We start from the raw sequence: 5909 nt of genomic DNA, 5'->3' as shown, positions 1-5909 counted from the left end.
AAATGCAGATTTTTTTTTTTTTTTTTTTTTTTAAACGGTTTGAACCAGACTGGGGGAAGAAAAAAATCTGAGACCTTATTTAAATGTATTGGATTTTTTTATCTACAGGTGCTACAGCCCGTTACTTCCTGTCTCGGTGCTCTGTCATGTTTTGTGTATTCAGTTTTTGGTTTGTTTCTCTCTGTCTCTTTCTTGTACAGAATTTGGAGATTTACAGGTATAGAGGATTTCCAGATGCAGCACATTTTTTATTTTATCTATAATTTTTTCCACAGTTGTTTTTTTTCTCTCTCTCTCTTTTATAGAACACTTTTTAAAATCCCATTTGAGGGAAACCCCGGTTCTATTAATATACACTTTGTAATCCAAGGGGCAGAAATTTATTGTAAATTTCTTCATTTTTAAACTTTTTTTATTGTAAAGAAAAAAAATATACGGCGTTTAACAGAAAGCTATACTTTTCTTATCCCCACTGTCAGCCCCTTGAGGCGACCTCAATGCCTTGAGCTTGGGAAAGCCCTGAAACTTGGCCAGCCAAGGGCCATGTTAGCAACTTGCCATGAGCCTCACGCAGTGCAGATTGCATTTGCTTGCGATCTCTATAATAGAGAGATACAGGGCAGGAGGACTGCACTTCTCAGCATGCCATATTCAGTCTCAGCAGGCTCAGATTCACACCACTCCAGAGGGGATTTGGCATGCCTGGGACATGTGGGTCCAGCGGCTTGCCCCTCTGAAGTTAGGGGAGCCATGAGCCAAGCTATCAGGTCACCATGGCTTGCACTTTTTTATTGCATCCAAGCTCAATGAATTTCCTTGTGATGACATTTTATCTCATAGGTCTTTAGAGGATAGTCAATTGGAGATGAAATAGGTGGCTGCCGCTGCTTGTATCTGTCTGTGAAATCCATCTTTTGAATGTCAGCCAACATTTCAGGAAAGAGGTGTGGAACGATGGGGTATCCATATGTGACTCTAATACAGCCCAAGCTGCTCTGTGTACGTCTTTTAATTGTAAAGTTATAAACTCTACACAGAATCTGCCAATGCCCTGGGAAGGCATCATCATATGGTGCCAGAGGAAGAGACAGAAATGAAAATGGACTTGATCCTTTGAGGCACCAAGCGCCTCTGCTTTGATGCTCACCATCCCTCCGTTCACATTGAAATCAGCGGACCCCAGGGCCTTTTGCTGGAGATGTATAGGCCTGTTTGGTCACAAAGCATTTGAAAGAAACGGACAGACTAGAATAGCTTGCATTTTACTGAAATTAATGCTTTACCTTTTGCTTTTCTATTCAAAGTTTCTAACCAGAGTTTAATTTTAATTTCTATATATTTTTTTAAAAAGCACTGCCATTTGTTGTTGTTTTTTTTTTTCCAAGTCTTTACCCAAACAGATCCTTAGTAATCTATTTTTAAAAGTTACTAGGAAGAAATCTAATATACCTATGATCAGGGCTTAGATCATTTTTAAGGGTGGGCTTGTTTGTTTTGTTGTAATGTTGGATTTACAGTCACTGAAACAGGACAGTGTTTGGTTTTGTTTTGGGTTTTTTTTAAATAGATATAAGCAATCCGATGCCAACCTGGAATAAACCCTGGACAGAAGCTAGGACTCCTCCAAACAGAAATCCTCCCTGATGTGTATTCCTTTGAGGTCTAGCTGATCACGTCATGTGGAGTTCACCCGGGGTGACATTCCCTCCTATGTCAAGATCCAGAACATGCCCTGTTCACTACCTGGTCCCTATTTTGAGGATATAAGTGATGGATAAGGTTTGTAATAGCAGTTCATCCAGTTGTTTTACTTCCACCCCCTCACCCACTGCAAAAAAAAAATCTGTACGAAGCCCTCTGCAGTATTTATGCATTGAGGTCAAAGGACCCTGGTGAAGTCAGCGGCTGAATTGGTGATGGCCACTACAAGATCATAGATGCATGCCCTTGGGTGCTAATGGGTCTGATTCAAAGCCTGTTAAGTTCAGGGGACTTTGGATCAGATGTCAAGTGATCCATGGGGACTTGACCTGGTGTCCAACCCTGTTCCCATGGAATCCATTGGAGTTCATTCACAGTCACTGGAGGCCAAATTTGGGCCGGGGGACCAGATCCTTAGCAGCTGTAAATCACCATCAGTGGTGATTTACATAACTGGTAACAATTTATCATTTTGCCTCTGAAAGAAAATGATTGAAAAACCAGGTGGGAAAGGACTCTGATCATCTGAAATCAAATGGTTCCCATGTGATGGAAAATTTCTACATCAGGTTTCATTTATTTAGTTTTAAACCTGAACCCGAACAAAATCTGTTTGACGTTTTGGATGAAATGGCAATTTCAGAAGGAAAAACAAATGACTTGCAAAACATCGGTGGTTAGGAAATTTTGAAATTCCATTTCAGACCTACATTTGCACATGTTTTATATTTTTCATGCTTTTGCATTATTTCATGAAATGTCAGTAATGGTGCATCTTACATTTGCTAGATCAAAGCGTCTCCAGAAAAGAAGGTACGTTTCATTCAGTACTGTGTAGCAGGTGTCTTTTAATATTTTCTAAATAAAAAAAGTATTTCAGCTATCATGTTGCATCGTGACATGTCAGTATTAGTAGCATACCTCATGAAATAGTGTAAAACTAGGAAAAATAAAGCCAATTCCAAAATGGGATTTTGAAATGTAGCAAATAGACAATTCTCCACAAGAGAAAAAATGTAATTTGGATCGTCTTCCATGACAAAATTTATCCAAACAATTCAAATATCCAAAAAATTCCAGTTTCAGAGAAACAGGGTTTTTCTGTTGTTTTTTTGCAGACCTCTTTTGACAAAAGTTGTGTGACCGACATTGGCTCATCGTTAAAGCTTTACATTTTAATTGATCACAGATTTAGCCTATTTCTTGATCTACCTTTAAGAGTCTAATAGGAGCAGAAGGAAATCAGGATCCCATGGCAGCAGACCCTGCTTCAGCTAGAAAAATAATCTGTCAACTCTGAATTTTTTTTTACTGAGGAGATCCAGTTAATACAGATCTGTATGGCTGGGATTTTACCCTTTGCAACTAATAGGGTTTGAAACTATAGAACTGATTTTAGACCTGTTAAAAGGTATATGTATCTATACGTTCACCTGGGTCTGTGTGTGTGTATGTATATATAAAAATGAATGACCCGTTTGTGTTTAGTCCCTTTCCATGTTCTCTACTTGGTAAAAATCAGACTGCAGTTATTTTAATCTAGTTTTTCTCTGCTTTTGGGACTCTTAGACCAGTTTTTAATTATTTCCTTGTTTTTGAAAGGAAAGATGTTTTCTAAGGGTGGGGTTGGAGCTGGGGGAGAGGGTTGGGAGAAGACAAAAAAAAAAAACCTTTTTAGTACTGGCTTTTAAAAAAAAAAAAAAACACACATTCTAAAACTCAAACGGTGCTTCTCTAGGGCAGGCTCTGAGTTGCAGGAAATTAATGTAGAGCGAGAACTCAAGACACTAGCAGCATTACTTTGCTTGTAGAGCAGCAAGAGGCTTTTTTAAAAATGGGATTTCAATATCTTTTCAAAAAGACCATTTTTTAAAAAAAAAAAATTAAGAAAACCCACCAGCTAGAACTTGACACCAGGCCATTTTAGAACTTATTCCTTATTACAACCATAACAATTCCAGAAAGATTTGTTGGGGTTTTTTGTTTGTTTTTCCTTTTTTTTATATTTAAAAAAAAATGTTACTTTTCTGTATGATGTGCATGCAAATTTACCGTAACTCTTTTTCTTAAAACTTTTTAGTGCCATTTCTAGTAATATTCCTGTAAATGTCAGTTACTGAAAAACGAGTCAATGTAAGTAGTTTTAGCTTGTTTATTGCAAATGCTGGCCTCAACACAACAGAATTAAAAAAAAAAAAAAAAAAAAAAAAAAAAGTTAGAAAGTAATCTTTGATGTGACTGGTAATCATGGACCCCATTCCCGGGGCATTTGTTTTGTTTTCCTAATAAAAAAAAAAAAAAGTGCTGGCCTGTCCCACTCGAAACATTTCTTTCCCTTCCTCTCCCTAGTTCCCTGAAGCTGTGGACAGCTGTAACTTTTATAGCACTTTTAAAGTGGTATAAACATTTTTATGCTGCTATAAAAGGTGAGTGGAAAAGCATGTGTGCTTACTAAGCCACTACCAAACTGACTGAAAGCACCTGATTTTTCCCAGCATATCACTTTGTGCAGTTATTTCCCAAATGATGTCTGTACACTTGTCACATTTGGCTATGACAAGGAGCCCAGTTGGTCCTCCAGGTATCCCACAATGCAGTGTTCCTGTCTCCCCTCCCCCCTCCAGTCCCACAAATGGCTACAAGCTGCTGCTCAGTGACTAGAGCCAAACTCTCCTGCTCCAGGATCATATGTCACACACAAGTCCAATTGTTCGGGGCCCTCTTTTAGCAAACCCCTTCAGTCAAGTTGACAGTTCTTCAAGTTAGAACTGTCAGCCATGTCTTCGGTGCCCAAACTAATATTTGCTTGTTTTTAATAGCAAAATAATAGGGTTTGTTATCTCACTGGGACCTATTGGAGACAAGGCACAGGCAGTTTCTGCCTTGCATTGATCTCACCTTGTCATACCAAGTCTGCCTGGATTGCTGTGAAAGCTCCAGGTTTTGTCTCCACCAGGCACTTACAGATCTAACATGCAGTAGGAGCATGGGTACACACACAGTACTGAGAGGGAATGGGAACATGCATCTTTTCATTCCAGAGTAAATGAAAATTGCCTAATGGTGCCCAGCCCAAATCCAACCCCATCTGATGATTTTCCCAATGCTGGCCCCACTTTTGAACAGCAACAGCTGCAGTATTGGTTGGCTTGGTCTGTTATGCAGTAATATGGACTGTGGCTGCAGAAGTCCTTCTGGCCCCAAAACAGGTGAGTGCTTTTCGCCAATCATTTGAAATGCAGTCAGTGGCAGGGTGGGACATCAGTAACTGTTTAGCCACCTACCTTCAGTTAAGGGGGTTATCAATATCTAGTGACTGAAAGAATCAGTACTGGAAACCACGCACCTACCTACAGCTGCTAAATCTGGTTTGCCTGTTGGTGGTAACTCAGCTATGGCCATATGAATTTCCTTGACACAATGGGACTTTTTTAGATCTTATTTTCAGGCATTTAAATACCACAAGAATAAGCGTAGTGGGGTTCTGCAAGAGTTTGTTCCCCATCCACATTTCCACCCAGTGCCTTAAAAGACCTTGGTCCATCTGCAGGTGAAGACATTAAAGAGGACACGGCCTTATCTTTTCCTCCCGTTTTTATTAATTGCTTGTTATTTGGAAAATGTTATGTGTTATTGTTGGTTGTTATTTGGTTCACACACTTCCTGGGAGGAAGCCTGTGTAGACTTTTCCCTTCTGATGCAGGAGAGCTGCTCCCATGGGATAAGCTGTCAAAGTCCTAACATTAGCCACATCCAGGGCTCCATCTTGCCAGCTGCTGAGCGCTCTGACTCTGACCCAGCTGGGCATCTAAGCACTTAACCTTAAACCCATTTTGATTGGTCAAAATTGAACATTCTCATCTATAAATTTAGGACTTCAGGAAAAGAAAGGGGATTTTAAAAGTCGTAGCTGCTTCATTGGACAACGACTCCCAAAAGGGTGCCCTGCTCATTGGTTTGAAGCACATCTGTACACGCTTTCCTGGAGGAAGCCTGTAGAGAGATGGGACAGAACATTATCTGCTGCAGGGAGGTGTCAGATGCCTATCGTACAAATGTGGCATACAAGCCCAGAGCCTGAAGGGAGCTTCCCAACACTTGTCAGACAACCTCAGTCAGTGCCCAGCTGAGTGACAGCGACAAGATTCAAGCTGTCCTGGTTACAGACAAGTCGATTGTAGAACATAACGTCTGATGCATCCTTTCAA

This window comes from Crocodylus porosus, unplaced genomic scaffold (assembly GCF_001723895.1).
Source record: "Crocodylus porosus isolate Cpor-Errol unplaced genomic scaffold, CroPor_comp1, whole genome shotgun sequence".
Taxonomy (NCBI): domain Eukaryota; kingdom Metazoa; phylum Chordata; order Crocodylia; family Crocodylidae; genus Crocodylus; species Crocodylus porosus.
This window is presented reverse-complemented; position numbering follows the sequence as displayed.